A 17907-nucleotide genomic window follows, 5' to 3' on the forward strand; every position below is an offset into this window, starting at 1 on the left:
TAGCATTTTTTTTTCTGTAAAAAGACAAATAGTAAATATTTTAGGGTTTGTGGTTCATTACAGTCTCTGTCTCAGCCACTCCATTTTGCCATTGTAATGCAGAACTGAACATAGGCAGTATGTGGATGAATGAACCTGCCTATGTTACAATGAAGCTTTATTTACAATAGCTGATTTCACACCTGGGTAACTATAGTTTGTCAACTGCAGTTTATAGTATACACTTGTGATAGTGTTGTAGGGTATTTCTCTGCAAGGGGATCTGGACCCCTCTATCAAAGGGGCTTAGGTTTGTTAGCCAGTTAAGGTCTGTGCATTTGAAGATGAGAAGTGCTAGCTTCGTAGAAGCTCAGTGGAATGTGTAGAATGGATTAACTGGCTCTGCTTTACTTGCTATTGAAAAAGTCCTGTTAATCTGCTGACTAGAATTTTTTTCGTCTTGCTTATATTTATTTTAAAAAAAGAAAGAAATTATAATGGTAAATATATTGAGAATGTTCAAAAATATTCTTATATAAAAAGGATTAAGTCAGCAAGAATATAGTTAGTAAACTGTGGGGTGAAAAGCTATTATTACTTTGCTCAGAAAGTTCTTCCCCCTTCCATTTTGAAATGGGATCTTGATCCGTTTATTTCTATTTCACTTAAAAATTATTTGAAGAATTGAAATTAGAGATAAAAACTCAATATAATCTGTATTAGTATGTAATATACTTAGTGACTTATGCTGTTTGGCATATAACATATGTACATTTCTATGAATAATAATGGGTAACTTTCATCTTTTAGGAAATGACCCATAGTAACTCTTTTCTTTCTTTCTTTCTTTTTTAATACCTTTATTTTATTGATTTGTATGTGGTGCTGAGGATTGACTCCAAAGCCCCGCACTTGTCAGGCAAGTGCTCTACTGCTGAGCCACAACCCCAGCCCCAGTAACTGCTTTCTTATTTGAAAATGTTCTCATCACCCAAGCATTTTTGAAGAATAATGCCTCACTGACTTTCAGTCTTTGAATGGTTACTATCCTGAATATTCTTGATAATGTTTTATTTCTGATATAGCCTAGGAGAGGAAAGTAGGGTCTGTGGCTAACTTCTTTTTAGTTCTGCAGCCTGGATATCTCTAGAGTATTATTGATTTCTGTTAACCTTTTTGTTTCATCCTCCCTACTTCTTAGAGAAAAATCATTTCCAGACCACCTACTAAAAGCCAATATCATAATGAAAGTGCCTACAAATAACTAGTAGGAGAAAAGAGAATGTAGTTTTCTGCTTTTGATATTTTCACTTGTTAATTTATTAAAGAGAAATCAATATTTTTTTCATCATTTGGGTCTGTAAAATTTTTCTTATTTATTAATTTTAACACTGTTCTTTATATCAAGAGCCTTTTGCTTGTGTTATTTGTTCTCAATGCATGTTTTTTTTAATTGCAATCTCTTAATTTACCTTTTGTTTTTGTTATGAGAATTTTATTATCTAATAGATATCTCTGTGGAATCTTATAGATTAAATGCTACTTAATTTCTTACTTCACATTGAAGGTTATTGGGGAACTAATCCAGGTAATTTAGGAACACAATATTTGTAGAGCCTCTTAAGGGGATGGGATGAGAAGAATGGAAAGCAAATTTAGAACTTTGTTATAGTTTTTTGTTGTTGTTGTTGTTCATTTTTTTTTAAATGGTTTGGAAACTCTACAAACTATTTTAGAAATGTTATGGGATTGAAAAAAATGAGTAGAGAGATTGTTGAGTATCTGCAATGAGGAAGGAAGAAGATACAAATATTAGATGCAGGAAGATAGTGAAGAACCCTATGGGATGGATTAAAAAATTTAAATTATTAAATATGTATATAAATATACATACACATACTTGTGTGTGTGTGTACATACATATAGGCATGTACTCAAATACATATAAATATGTGGATTCGTTTATGTACTGAGTGATACACATTCACACACATTTCTTAGCTCTGTCTACTGAGATAGTCTAAGATACCCTAGAAATAATGAGCACACCTGTCACCCATTATATTGGTGTCTAATACCATCCCTCACTAAAAAGAGCCAGATATCCTGGAAGAAATGACCTATTTTTAGTGCTGGATAGGGAGGATATGTTAAAGCATGTCAAAAAGATGCAGAATTTAAAGGGCCCATACTTGAAGGAGCTTGAATGGACTCTCTTGTCAAATCTGTGATAATTTGAGCACCAAAAGGACAGTAATGAATTGTAAGCTATGATAAAAACAGGATCATGAGTTCATAGAGTTTGTAAATGAGAATAAGAAGTAGTTTTAGTAGAATACTGATTAGTAAATATGGAGGGAGTCCTGAGAGAATCATTTTGTCACCTTCAGAGTAAAGTTTGATTCCAGCAAAAATAATCAGTGGATGATACTAAGTCTAGGAGAGAAATTTTTCTGAGAAATAGAATAATTTCATGGTTTTAAAATATCTTTCTGTGGATTACTTATAATCTGCAAGGGGAAAAATAGTAACTATACAGTTACTTATCAAAATTAAATTAGGGGCTGTAGCTCCGTGGTAGAGCGTTTGCCTCATGCTGGGAGATAATGGGTTTGATCCTCAGCACTACATTAAAATAAATAAAGATATTGTGCCCATCTACAATTTAAAAATATTTAAAAAATTAAATCAGAAGTGAGAATAAAATGGATATTGTTTCAGTCACCTAGTATTCTGACTATGGATGTATAGCTTTAATGAAGGAACAAAAAGATATCGCATGTGGAATTCTGGATTTTTTTTTAAAGGAATCTATATTACGCAAATATGTCAGGGTCATGAAGAAAATCTGAGAAATGAATACACATAACATAAAAATAAAAATATATTTTCTCTGAGAAGTATAATATCTTTGAGATACTTCCCTACTCTTTGCTATCCCTTTCTTTATTGAGCATTTGTTCATTTTTTTCCCTTCCTGTGTACCAAGCACTAAAGTATATTTAGTGATTATTTTCTAAATTGAATCACAATTTTCTGAATCATAATTTCCACAGCACTGTTATAAAATTATTTTGGTGATTTCTTATCAAACATACTTTTAATTATTATAGAACAATTAATAAACACTTTTTCTGAACATTAATCATATAAAAGCTTTTTGTTTTCCTATCCCTTATGAGGAGGGAGCATCTTGACCTTTTAAATGATACTGTATAGAGTAAAGAGTATCAAGTTAGCAAGAACAATTTGAGATAACTGAATTTGAGGTATAGTAAAAGAAAAAAGAGATAGATTTGGAATCTTTTTAAAAATAGTGTTGAAATGTTTTAAGTCACTTAAATAAACATTTGTCTGATGTTTAGCATACTGGAACCTAACATAAAATAATGTTTATATTGACAGATGGAGATTGACTAAGTCTGTTACTTAAATATGTAAAGATAGTTGGTACATGAAAATTCCAAAAGGGGTTTAGGATTAACTTGTGATAGGTGTACTTTGTGATTGGCTCATTAGATTTTAAATATTGTTGAAATCCTGTGTTATAACTGGACTGTCTGGGCTTATTTTGTTATTGTTTGTGATTTATTTTTATTGTTACTTAATTTTAATAAAAAAATCTAGCATGTAAAATTTATTTAAAAATTTGTTGATCCTGTCCTTGGCATCATCTATTAACTTTTCTAGATGTTCTTTACACATATCAATAGCCATACAGGTATTTTTGCTACTTAGGGAATATAGCATTTTCTGTGTATTTATTAAATTAGGGTTTTTATTGTATTAGTCAATTTATTTATTCCCTTTACTAGTTCCACCCCATATAAGAAATGTTGAAGCCTGGAACTATAATCAAATATTCTTTGTATATATAATGTTATTGTATTTAGATGTTATGTTGTTTGATTTATACCAATTTTAATGAATATTTCTGACCCCAGATCACATTTTGCTATTATATTAGTACTTCTTTATTACTTTTCTCTCCTTTAATCCTAAATTCTCCCTAGTCTTACATTATATTATCACCTCTTCTGCTTTTTTTTTTTTTTTCTTTTTTTTTGTGTGTGTGTGTGTGTGTGTGTGATTTGTTTGGTGTTTCTTTGCTTATCCTTTCATCTGAAGCCTTTTTGTTTTACTTTGGTAGGTAATGACCAGAACTATCAGCCTCTAAGATTCCTGGGCTTTGGGACATACCAAGTATTTGATCCTCAAGGACCAATTTACACATTTTCAATGCAACTGTGCATGTGTGATAGATGACTGTTCCTTTTTATGAAATCAGTTGGTAACATAGCAGTGTGGTATGTTGAATGTTAGTTGGTAAACCTGGAATCTGGCAAGCTAAAGGCAATTTTAAAAAAATTACTTCAGGTAAAATTTCTAAAAACATATTCTATCTAATTTTATATTTTGAACATGATTAAAGGGATAGAATATTTCCTATGACTTTATATTAGTCTACTGCAGAAACAATTATTTATAATGAAAATGTGACTAAGCCCTAGTAAAATGAGGGTGGAATTTTGAAATTATCTGTTAGTACAGTTTGCTATATTAGAATTTGCCCTAAAGTATTTATGAAGTTACTCTATGTATATATTGCTAAACACTCTAATTTCAAATTCTTATTTTTTTTAAGAATAAAGGGAAGATTTCAGCTTTTAGCCACTGTGCATTTCTAAATTAAAATCATGAATAAATTTAATAGCTCTAATTATTAAAATAATTGTGAAATTATTAGTAATAGAACCATATTCCTTAACTTTCATAGTCTGTTTTGAATCGGGCCGTTTAATTTGGTGTAAAGAGTTAATTATGATGAGAGGATATTTAATATCCTGTAGCATATGACAGCTTCAAAATATAAATATGGTAATTTATTATAAGAAGAAGAAAGCTAGGATACATCATTGTTAATGCAGGCCTTTTATCTCTGGAAAATGGAACTCATATTAAGCATTGAATCTCAGGGGAGAGTATATGGGGGAGGGTATGGGATAGGCTCACTTTATTCTTTGTGTATATCAGAAAATTAGACTTCCAGGTATTGAATAAAGGGATAGTAAGAACAATTACAAGATTTTTGCAAAGCTACATATAATGGTAGAGTGCTAGTTTCTAATATCTTAATTTTGATATGTTGGTACTTGTTATTTATAATCTTTGTTTAAAAAATCTTAATCATAGGAATGCATTTTACTGTGCAATAGCAATTTAAGTCCCCCCACTTTTTTTTTTTTTTTGGTAAATGCCTATTTATTATACCAGCATTTTCTAACATAAACACTATGGATTTAGCAATTGTATTTATATTAAATTACTCTATTTCTAAATCTAAGATACTTTATATTCATATTGTTAAAGAAAAGCCATTGAAGGTTTTAGAAATACGTTTAGGTTATCAGAGGACACCTACATCATGCAGTTTTTTAAATGTTCATTTTATTTTCATTTAATTGTTGGAAAACTATTTATCTAAACTACATGAAAGTTAACATGCTAATATTAAGAGTATTTTTACTGACCACTAGGTAATTATATGAGTTCTGCAAATATCATTAAATTTATCTCTTTTTTGGTAGTATTTAAATTTTTACCATTGGAGCTGGAATATGAGGTATTTAGATTAAAAAATTGCATGGGCATTTAAGTTGTGGGTTCATTGTAGAAGGTATAGACCATATTACTTGGTCTCAAGGGAGTTTAGAATAAATTAACTGTAAATTACATGAATTCATTACTAAGGAACAAAGACCCTTTTATCTTTTTTCGGAATCTAATTTATGTAAAAGAAAAAAATTCATATCCTACTTGTCTTCCACTTACTTTTCAACTTTTAGCATAAGTAACAGTGCTAGTTATAATTGACTTTTATCACTATTTAGCAAGCATTTATTGAAAACCATCTGTGTTGTTAGATAATGGGAATAAAAAGGATGAATAAGTTCTATCCTGAAAGAATGAGTAACCTAACTGAGAGAACAGATTTAAGTTAACTATCAATGTGAAAAATGCTGTGGATTCTGCTAGTGTGAATAAAGTACTATAGGAGCTCAGGATAATTTTGTGTCTTGTATATATAAAGTATAAAAGTGAAGCACAAAAATATTTGAGTTGTTATTAAGAGCACAAAGAATGGTCCATAGGAGATGGTTCAATTGAATAGAACTTTAAAAATACATAGAAATGGCATTCAAGATGGAAAGTATATCTGAAAGAAGGTGTGAAACATAACGGTGTTTATAAAATAACTAGAGTTTATGGGAGTGGAGATTTGAATAAAGTAGACCAGGACTAGATTATGATAGACCAAGAAAGCTAGATTAAGGAATTAAAACTTATGCTTTATCCAGGCACTTGTAATTCCAACCGTTTGGGAGGATAAGGCAGGAGGATTGCAAGTTCAAACCCAGCCTGAGCAACTTAGCAAGACCCTGTCTGAAAATAAAAAATACAACTTAGCAAGACCCTGTCTGAGTATGTGGCTCAGTGGTTTGAGTGTCCCTGGGTTCTGATAACAAAACAATAGCAATAACAACAAACAAGCAACAACCTCCACCCCCCCAAAAAAAAAACAAAAACAAAAACAAAAACAAAAATCCCTTACACTGAAAAGTTAGTGACTTTTAAAAAGGGTAATATGAGGATTGGCTGTTCCATTTTGAAGAAAAGGAGGGACAAATTATAAGTCTCATTGATAAAGTGAGATATAAGCAGAGTTGAAGGAGGTGAGGGAACCAAATATATGAGGGAGGAACATAACAGAAGAAACAGAGGAGAAGATCCCAAAATCAGCATGGGAGCAAGTGTGACAGAGATGACTAAGTGAAGGAAGCAGAGGGAATTAGAAGAGATTAGGCCTCTACCTTACTTATCGTATTACGGCTGTTGTAAGGACTTCAGCATTTACTCTGAGGAAAGTAGGAGCTATTGCAGGGTTTGGATGTGAGAATTGACATGATTTGGCTTACTGTATAATTCCTTTCATGGCTATGATGAGAATGAACAGAAATGGCCAGGTAAATCAATAAGAATTTATTTGAGGAATTCAGGGACTAATTTGTATGATTAGGTTGGTAACACTGGTGATGGCGAGAAGTCGTCAGATTCTAGATGTCTTTTGAAGGTGTACTGTGGTCATTTTATTTACTGTGGTACAGTTCAGTTAAACTTAAATTACATTTCCAAGTTTTCCTTTCCTTGTATGGTATTGGATAGAGCTAGCCATGTAAAATATGTGGTATATGGAAAGCAGAATTAAAGCAGCAGCTATTAAATTCAGGCATACACCTTGTTATTGCTCTGCTGGCTTATCTTGTTGGTGTAGGGCAGCAGTTGGCCTGAGAGCTTCTCCCTGAATATTCTCCATTAACTTCTTTGAGTCATGGGCCAGGAGCATATGCAGCTCTATGGAAAGGGAAACATTTCTTACACAGATTATTTATAGCATCAGATTTAGATTGTGGTAAAACCCCACAAAAGGGTTCCATTTTGTTTTCATGTGTTCCATTTTGTTCTCAGGCATTCCAGTGCCCTATTTTGTATCCTGGAGGTTTTCCTTTTTGCCCTGCTGCCATCAACTTCAAATACAGATCTGCCATCAAATAAGAGAGGCAACAGACTCTGTAGAAGATTCCATAGATTTTGGCTTTAGGTTTCTTATTTTACTTTGATGGATTTTTACCTTCAGGCTTTGCACAAAGTTCTCACACTGAACCTCCAAGGAAAATCCCCTCTATGTAGGAGAGCAAGAGAAGAAAAGTAACCATGGAAATATTCCCCAAAAGTTTTACATAACAACAATCTGTCCCAAAGTAAAACTGTCATACAGAAGCTTATCTGACAAGGGAGACAGGAAAGTACCAACTCCAACCCTATTCAGCATTCTGTCTAAGAGGCAAAAAATCAGATAAACAAAAGACTAAGAAATACTTTCAAAGCTCACAATCCAGGAAACACAGCCTTGTGAACTGTGCTGTTTTATTGTTCTTAGATTGTGGCTCTAGAAGCTTCTGATTTATTTATGCTGATCTGGGCTATGATTCCTTGTGAGTTTTCTTCTATGTGTCTAGATTTTAGGATGATAGACAGCCTTATTATTTGAATTCTCTGGTAGTACTGAGCAAAGTAATTTATTTTTAATTTGTTACTTTTTTTTTTGTTTTAAGGGTGGGAATGATAACTTCCAAGCTCTTTCAGAAGTTGTAGCTGCAACCAGAATTCTGTGATTTAAAATTTTTTCATTAAATTTTTAAATTTGTTTTAATTATTTATGTATGACAGTAGAATACATTTATGCACTTTGATATATCATACATAGATGGGATATAATTTCTCACTTTTCTAGGGGTACATGTTTCAGAGTTATATTCATCATGTAGTCACATATATGCATACAGTAATGATATCTGTTGTACTATTGTACTATCTTTCCTAGCCCCACATCCCCTCCTTTTCCCTCCCATTACTTCCTTCCACCTAATCTAAGGTAAGACTATTCTTCTCTAGTGCCCTCCCACTTTATTATGAATTAGCATCTGCATATTAGAGAAAACATTCGGCCTTTGGTTTTGTGGGATTGGCTTATTTTGCTTAGTAAGATATTCTTCAAGTTTATCCATTTACTGGCAAATGCCATAAAATCACTTTTCTTTAAAGCTGTGTAATATTCCATTGAGTATATACACTAAGTTTTCTTTATCCATTCATCTATTGAGGGACACCTAAGTTGGTTCAATAGTTTAGCTATTGTGAATTGAGCTGCTATAAACATTGATGTGGCTGCATTACTGTAGTATGCTGATTTTAAGTCCTTTATTCTGTATTTCTTAATGATAACCTCTGTAATTCCTTAATAAAATGTATAAATGATGACCATGCTAACAAATGTGAACATTATGGTAATGTTTACATTAGCCTTTTAAAATATATTCTTAATTGCATTTTTCTTGATATAATATAGTCTGATAAATATTTATTTATCTGGAATTCTTTTGAATCCTTTTTGTTTATATAAATTAATAAGTATTTTGGAGGGACACTTGTATGCTAGCCTTTGTAGTAGTGGTTAGAATACAGTATGGGTTAGACACAATTCTTATTTCTCCTAGTGTAAAGGGGGAACAAATTTATACAAGATTGAAAAGGTAGCACTAGGAAAGAGTAATGATCTTTGTGTAGAAGAAGGAAGCATCTGTCTCTCAAATGAAGGCGTAGAGAAGGTTGGTTTTGAGGAATACATGGAAATTTATCATATAGACCTAGTAGGGAGATATTTCTAGGCAGAACAGAATATGTAAAGGCAGGCAGCAGAAACTGGAAACAACATGGGGTACTTTGAAAATTGTTGATAGCATTTTATTTTTGGATCTTCGACTACAAGGGGAGTTGTTTTAATGAATATAATGCATAGGATCAGCCAGGTCATTCTATGGAGTTTATCCATTATCTTTTTTTTTTGTCATTATTTATTCTTTTTTTTTGCTTATTCTCTTTTTTATTATTAGTTGTTCAAAACATTACAAAGCTCTTGACATATCATATTTCATACATTTGATTCAAGCAGATTATGAACTCCCATTTTTACCCCGTATGCATATTGCAGATTCACATCGGTTCCACATCCACTTTTTTACATACTGCCATACTAGTGTCGTATTCTGATGCCCTTTCTATCCTCTACTATCCCCTCTCCCCTCCCCTACCCGCCCCTCTCCTCCCATCTTCTCTCTCTACCCCATCTACTGTAATTCATTTCTCTCTCTTGTTTTTTCCCCTTTCCCCTCACTTCCTCTTATATGTAATTTGTATAACAATGAGGGTCTCCTTCCTTTACCATGCAATTTCCCTTAACTCTCTCTCTTTCCCTCCCCCCTCTCCACCCTGTTTAATGGTGATCTTCTTCTTATGCTCTTCCTTCCTATTCTGTTCTTAGTTACTCTTATATCAAAGATGACATTTGGCATTTGTTTTTTAGGGATTGTCTAGCTTCACTTAGCATAATCTGCTCTAGTGCCATCCATTTCCCTGCAAATTCCATGATTTTGTCATTTTTTAGTGCAGAATAATACTCCATTGTGTATAAATGCCACATTTTTTTTTTTTATCCATTTGTCTATTGAAGGGCATCTAGGTTGGTTTCACAGTCTAGCTATTGTGAATTGTGCTGCTGTGAACATCGATGTAGCAGTATCCCTATAGTACGCTCTTTTAAGGTCTTCAGGGAATAGTCCATGAAGGGCAATAGCTGGGTCAAATGGTGGTTCCATTCCCAGCTTTCCCAGGAATCTCCATACTGCTTTCCAAATTGGCCGCACCAATTTGCAGTCCCACCAGCAGTGTACAAGTGTACCCTTTTCCCCACATCCTCGCCAGCACTTGTTGTTGTTTGACTTCATAATGGCTGCCAATCTTACTGGAGTGAGATGGTATCTTAGGGTGGTTTTGATTTGCATTTCTCTGACCGCTAGAGATGGTGAGCATTTTTTCATGTACTTGTTGATTGATTGTACGTCCATTATCTTATATTTTGAGGGATTCATTGAAAGACTTAAGCAAATAAGAAAAGTAATCAGATTTGCTTCTAGTCATGCTAAGGACAACCTATAAAATGGGTTAAAAGCTTGATAAAGGAAAAAGAGAAGAAGAGACCTTGGGTTGTGGAGGGAATTGTTTGTCTGCAGAGAAGAGAGAATAACTCAAAAGACATTTTTTGAAAAGAGAGATTTAGTGATTAGTTATGAGGGTGAGGAGTAGAAGAAACCCACTTTCTGTCCCTAAGGAGTCTGAGATCACCAGCAAAAGCATAAAACAGGGTGGTTGGGTATGATTTTGGTTTTGGATGGATAAGTTTGGGATGTTTCAGTAATATTACCCATCAAATGGTAACATATATTATTCCGAATTTAGAAAGCAGTTTGGATTAAAGATAAAGATTTAAGAGTAATCTGTATGTTAAAAGCACCCAAGGGAATTAAATTGTCCAGGGTTAATGTATAAAATGAGAATTGATCTCATTTGTAGCCACAAATTTTGTGGATATAGCTGTGGAGAGCAATAATATTTAAGAGTTCTCAAAAGAAGAGAAGCCAATAAAATGCATACATTGAAGGAAACTTTAAAAAAGAAAGAAAAGAAGGAAGTTCAGGAGAAAATAGGCCCTGGGACCCTGTCGGAGGAAAGAGTTAGTTGAATAATTTTTTTAAATATCATGTAAAATTTGAACAAATGTAGGATACATTATTTGATTTTATTATTTGCAAGTGAAGTTCCTTATTTTAAACTTGTAGTCCTTTAGCCAACAATTATTTTCATTATAGCACCTTTTCTTAGCTAGAAATTGCCTTTCCTTAACAAACGTTAAATACCCATCACTTCCTTACATTCACTTTTGCTCTTTAAAGAATTACTGTTTATTATTATTCTGTATTTGTATAAGTGATGATAGACCAGATTCCTAATATGTTCAATAGTGTTTTTCTTCACAAGTGACCATGAAAATTCTCTTTTTAATTTCAGTTTCTTTTATGACATAAACAAATACCTTATTATTAATAGTCTGGGCAATTAAAATCTCTGAGTGAAAAAATTAATTAGTGCTTGATTATTAAGTGTGAAGGAGAGGATAAATATCTTGTCATTCTTTGTAATTAAGTTTGAGACCACAGTTTAGTGAGGACAATTGACCAGGCACTTGTTTCTAGTTTATCACTTGTGTAAAAAATTAGAGACTGGATTATGTATTTGAGTAAAGATAGGGGAATTAGGAATGATGATAAAGAGGTTGCTGATGAGAAAAATCTATTTTCATTGTAAAGTTTAGGTAGGACAGAGTAAATATGTGAAGGCCTTGAAATCAAACCAAGTATAGATTTACTAATGATTTCTTATAGCAACTATATAGCATATTAATAATACCAAAGTCTTTAATAATTTTGGAAAAGTTTAACATATTTATGATCTTCTAGCTAATGAATGGTAAAGTTAAATAAATATTAGTAACAGATACTGCTCTTGGGAAATAAAATGTCCTAAAATCAAGTTTTGGGATTTAATCAGTATAATGGAAGCACATTAGACTAGGAGTTGAGATTGATCAAGGTTTAGTCTTTGTATTTTACTAGCCATAGAGTAGGGAATTCACCGTGTTCTAGTGCCAGTCTAGAAATACTCAACACTTGGTGGATAATGAAGTGGATAAATAGACTGATAGATGACTAACCAAAGGATAACAAAGATATTCTGGAAGGTCATCCATGAATTTTTTTACCTGTTTCATGTTAACATATAATTTGATACAAGTAGTAAGAGAACTGCAATTAAATATTTTTGAAAGAAAAAAAACATCTTGTTGAAATAGATCTTTGATCTACAAACTAGAAGGCAAGTGTCCTTTTATTTCATAGGCTTTCTAGTATAGATGGATTGAGCTTCTATAATACAAAAATCTGAAATGCCCTGAAATCTAAAGATGTTCAGCTGTTAAAGTCTATGTAGCTATTCCAAAATGAAAACCTCTAAAATCTGAAACAGTTCTGATCTTGAGTATTTTGTGTAAGGGATACTCAACCCTGTATAGGTAAAAATTGAATTCTTTATTTAAACTGAATAAACCTACAAGGTAAAAAATGCTACATTTCCCCAAGTTTTATAGATAAAACAGAAGTTGGTAGGTAATAATTATTATGCAAAATATTTGTTTTTATTACAAAGGTCAAATATTAGGGCTAGTTTTGAAAAGTATTGGAACATTCAGAAGGCATGCATCAAAGTACTATAATTAATTTTTAAAGATTTCAACATTTGAAAATTTCCTGGTAACCAGTAAAATACATTTAGATTAGAGGATGACCATTTATTTCAGTTCAAAGTTGCAGTTGTCTATGAATGAAACCAAAAAGAAATAAAAAGCTTCAAAATTGTTGAAGAATAGCATGTAAATGAATTCAAAGTGATGATTTGCAATTTTCAAGCATGCCAGAAAAGTTTCATAGATGCCAAATGAAGGGAAATCCCAATGTCAAACGTGGAATTCTTGTATTAAGTAAGCATATACAGGTAGTATGCAGTTGGCTAGGCAGAGGGATTGAAAAAGGTCGACAACCATGACAACCTCACTAAAGCTATTGAATTTATCAGTAATATACTAGCAGTACAGAGTATTAGTGAGCCTTAATTTCAGGCCTGCTATTTTCTTTTCATCTTGTTTTCTTATCTCAATGACTTGTACATTTTCCTTGAAATTACGTTACTTAAATGTTTATTTTCTGTTACCCTAAATATATATAAATCTAACTATTTTTTATATTATGAAAATGGAAAGCTTTCTTTGTCATTAGGACAGATAACAGGATTGTGTTAAAAGGTAAGTGGTCATCTCTTAAATTTTTAAGAATCTTATTAGTTCCATGAAACATTAGGAGCTCTATAAATGGTACTTAAATGGCGAGTCAGCACTTTCTTCTGAATTCCTGCATTGTATTCTGTTCTTGTCCTAATCACACCAAATCAGTGCAGTAGTACAGCCTTTAAAAAAAGAGTTAACTGAGAAACAAGGTTGAGTGGTATAACATTGGAATGATTGTTTAAAATCCTTCTGAATTCACTACTTAGTAGGAAAAAAACATGAAATCCATTCTCGACCATTTATTGAATCTCTTTTGCCTAAACTAGTTTTTCCTCTGCCCCAGTTGCACATTTAGAATTACCCATTAAGTTAGTATAAACTATATACTAAGTGAGCCACACGCACACTGTTTAAATCAAAATCCTTGGAAATGGACCTGAATCTCTTAAGGTGTTATAGATACATGCATACCTTGAACATTGCAGATATTGTGGATTCAGTTCCAGATCACCACAATAAAGTAAATGAAGCAAGTGAGTGTTTTGCTTTTCTAGTGCATATAAAAGTTATATTTGCATTATTCTGTAGGCTGTTAAATGTGTAGTAATGTTATGTTTTAAAAAATATGGCATACCCTAATTTAAAAATACTTAATTAAAAAAAAGCTAATAATCATCCAAACTATTGGAAAAATGGCACCAGTAGATTTGCTAGACATAGGATTGCCACAAACCTTCAATTAAAAAATATCCATAAACTTTAATAAAGTGAAGCACAACAAATCAAGGCTACATAATTATTATGCGGCTCTGACTGAGTAGTACTGGTCTAAAGGTGTGGTTCTCAGCATGATGTGGGAACTTCATGAGAGTCCTTGAAACCCTTTAAAAAGGGGGTTTGTGATGTCAAAACTATTTTTATAATAATACTTAACTATGTCATTCACTAAGGAATGTATACAGTTCATTGTTATCTTTTCAGATTCTACTTCACAACTGACTTTTAAGAAACTGTTCACAAAGATTAAAAAAAAAGAAAGAAAAAACAAGTGCTTGCAAAAACTGGTGAAATCCAAATAAGGTCTGTTGTCTAGTTAATTGCATTCATTAATTGTGTTAATTTCCTGGTTTTGATAATGCACTCTGGGTATATAAGATGATACCACTGGGGAAGGCTGAGTAATCTTAGTATTTTGTAACTTTTTGTGAGTCTATAATTCTCATAATAAAGGGTTTAAATAAATATAAAGCTAGCACTTTTGTTTTGACATAGTATCAAAGAAGAGTGTTCATAAGTATCTGAAAAGACTTTTTTTTGTAGTACTGGGGATTGAACCCAGAACCTTGTGCCTTCAAGGCAAGCACTCTACCAACTGAGCTATATCTGCAGTTCCAAGGGCTTGATTTTTTTTCATGTACTATGAGAATTCTGTTAAGCCAGACAGAAAACAGATTTACAAAACAAAACAAAAAAAACCATAAACAAAGTCCTTCTTACTAAATACATTTTTGTTTTGTTAAATAGTTATTTTTCATTAAAAATATTATTTATGTGATACATAATAGATTGCCTTGGTTATTTTTAAATGCTTTTAAAAAATTTCCTTGTTTTTCTTTTTATATAGTAAACATCAAAACACCCCCCTTAACAACAATAGCTCTTTGGGATCCTTAATAAGGAAGGGTAAATGGTTCCTTGAGCCTAAAGATTGAATTCTGAAGGGAATGAAGGAATACCAACCTGAAGCATTTTGTGAATCTATTCCATCAACTTTTTTTTCTTATTATTTATCATATATGTACTAATATTTTAAGACTTGAGTGAACCTAATATTCTTTAGTAATTCATATTGTCTTATATTTCCTGTTCTAGTTTCACTTCTCCCACCTGTCCAATGATGAGGACGTGAACTAACATGTCATTATTACAGGTTGAATGTTGCTTAACTAGAATGCTTAGGACCAGAGTGTTTCATATTTCAGAGGTTTTGAATTTTTAAAATATTTGTATACTTTACTGATTGGGAATCACTAATCCAAATATCTGAAATCTGAAATGTTCTAAAATCTGGAAGTTCTTGAGTACTGACCCGGACACCCAGAATTTTTTTTAGATTTTGAAGCAGTTTGAATTTTGGATTTTCTTAACCTGTTTAGAGATGCTTAAGTTATAGTTTGGTTTTTTTTAAATAAAATCCTTGAAGCTATTGATCCAGAAAGTAATTATTTGTTTTTGTGTTTTTTTTCTTAATGGAAGGAGTTGGTATTAATTTCCTAGGCCAGCTGTAACAAATTACTATTAATTGGATGATTTAAAACAATAAAAATTTATCATTTTACAGTTCTGGAGGCCAGAAGTCTGAAATCATAGTATCAGCAGAGTTGCACTTTCTCTCTGATGCCATAGGGGAGAATCTTTTCTTTGTCTCTTCTGGCTTCTGGTGGTTGTTGGCTTCCTTGGCTTGTTATCTGTATTTGTCTGCTCCATCTTCAACTGAGAATGTTTGTGGCCTCTCTTTTTGTGTCTCTTTTAAGAATGGTTGGGACTCGATTTAGGGCCTACCTAGGTACTTCAGAATGATTTTATCTTGAGATCTTTAATAATATTTACACACATGATTTTACCAAGTGAGCTAACATTTGTAGTTCTAGAGATTTGGGTATAGACATACCTTTTGTGGTGACATCATGCAGTCCTTTATAGGATCATTTATAGTTTTTGTAATTCTTTTGTCTGTGATAGATTTGATTGAAAACTATAAAAAATAAATTTAAATCTAAAATCTTAATATGTATGTGTATTCCATCCATAAGCAGAAGTCTCAGCTAAAAATCATTCAGGGCTGGAGATATAGCTCTGTCTGGAGCCCTGGGTTTGATCCCCAGTACTACATGCCTCAAAAAATAAAAAACAAAAATGAAAATCGAAAATGAAGAAAGGATATCTGTAAATTAAGTAAAAGTATGCAGAAGTGTATAGTTCTCATTTCCTAAATTGCAATTTTCCTAATTGTTGGTGTGACTAGTGATTTTTGGTTGAAACCTGGACATTTTGGATATTATGCCATGGGATCCTGGGTCTTGCTTCAGTATTGTTTTTGCAGACCTCCCCTGACTCCAACCCAGCAGGAGAAAGGCAGGCATTAACTTGTTACTCTCCGATGGGGGTGAAAGTTGTGTTCTCTACTTGGGTGAAGGAATGGAGGGTGCTTCTTGTTATTGCAAGGTGGAAGTGAAAGTTCAGGCTTCCCATGTGGCCTCCACTGATGTTAATGTTCTAGGGAGGTACACCTTATCATCACTGGATGATGGTGAAAGTCCTGATTCTCTTAGGCCTGGGCTGATACCACCATGGAGAGAGATAGAAAGATATTTTTTTACATAGGGATGGAGTGGAAGTCTTGCTCTTCTGCCTGTTCTTCACTGACAGCTTGGTAGGGGTTCCTCTTGGTTTCCTACTCAGCTTTCTCTGACTCCATCTTGGCAGGAGACTGGGAATCCATTCCCCCCGGGAGGATGGATATCTTAGCTACCCACTTGGCCTTTGTCATCTTAAGTTATGGGTGGGCCAAGTTTTTTTTTGCTAGCTTTTTAGTGGTAATTATTAAAAAGTTTTCTATCTTGTTATACTACCTCTGTCATGGATGAAGACTTTTCTTAACACCCCTCCCCCTTTCCTTTTATCTCCTTCCATTGGTATTGCTTGGGTTGCTAGTTTCTCTAGTATTAGTTTGAAATTATAAGGCAAAAAGCAACCTCAGAGTTTCATCATTGTGCTGAGCTACTTAGTTGTACTACTACCATCTCTACACTTTTTAGAATTATCTTATGTTGTGTCATATCCAGTAATTTTTAGTTTTATTAGTGAAACAATAGGGAAATGTATGTGTACTCCATCCATAAGCAGAAGTCTCAGGAACATATAATTTAATTTATAAACATCATGTAATGTATAACATTTTAAGAATAATTAACACTGTATTTAATTGCTCACTAATTACTTGTTGAATTGAATCCAAAGTGGTGCATGTTTTTTTAGTACAGTTGTTTCCATCAAAGAACTCTGAATTGACAGAAGGAGATGAGTAAAATCAATACCTGCAGCATTTTCAACAAACTAGTTTTCAAATATATCCATTTCTGTACTTTTTAGCAAACATAATTTGTAATTTAGTGGAGGGGAGACAGAAAGTATTATATTGAGCAATAACTTTAGTCTTTTAGTATCATTTCTATTGTTTCCTACAAACTGATTCTATTACATGAAATTCTGGATGATAATTTTAATTCTTTTGTGGTACTTTGGATTAAATGAGTCTCATCTTTTATTACAAAAGACAGATGATTTGTAGAGCTGGTAAGCCAGTAAAAGCATTCTCTTTTACATAATAAGTTGTCAGCTGATTTTGAGGCTGTCTTATAATCAGAAAGATGAAGTTAGGAATGCTATTCAGTGTAGATTTTTTTTAAATGCTTTAAGTTTTTTTAGCTTGAACAAAGACTTAAATTTATATTATAATTTTGCTGAATGTTTCATTTTACCCAGTTGTTAATTAATTAGTGTCTTCAGGAGGTTGG

General features: G+C 32.6%; 1 protein-coding gene across 2 annotated transcripts in view; it reads left to right on the forward strand.

The window, feature by feature from the left end:
- Rngtt (RNA guanylyltransferase and 5'-phosphatase) overlaps nt 1-17907 on the forward strand; it is a 217301-nt gene that overhangs the window by 128493 nt on the left and 70901 nt on the right. Inside the window, exon 14 of one of the 2 annotated variants that reach the window (XR_013425011.1) lies at nt 14312-14410. The exons of the other annotated variant lie outside the window; for it this stretch is intronic. The gene's annotated coding sequence lies outside the window, so the exon portion shown is untranslated. The remainder of the gene's footprint in view (nt 1-14311; nt 14411-17907) is intronic. 2 annotated transcript variants of the gene reach the window in all.

This window comes from Ictidomys tridecemlineatus, chromosome 8 (genome assembly GCF_052094955.1).
Source record: "Ictidomys tridecemlineatus isolate mIctTri1 chromosome 8, mIctTri1.hap1, whole genome shotgun sequence".
NCBI classification, from domain to species: Eukaryota; Metazoa; Chordata; class Mammalia; order Rodentia; family Sciuridae; genus Ictidomys; species Ictidomys tridecemlineatus.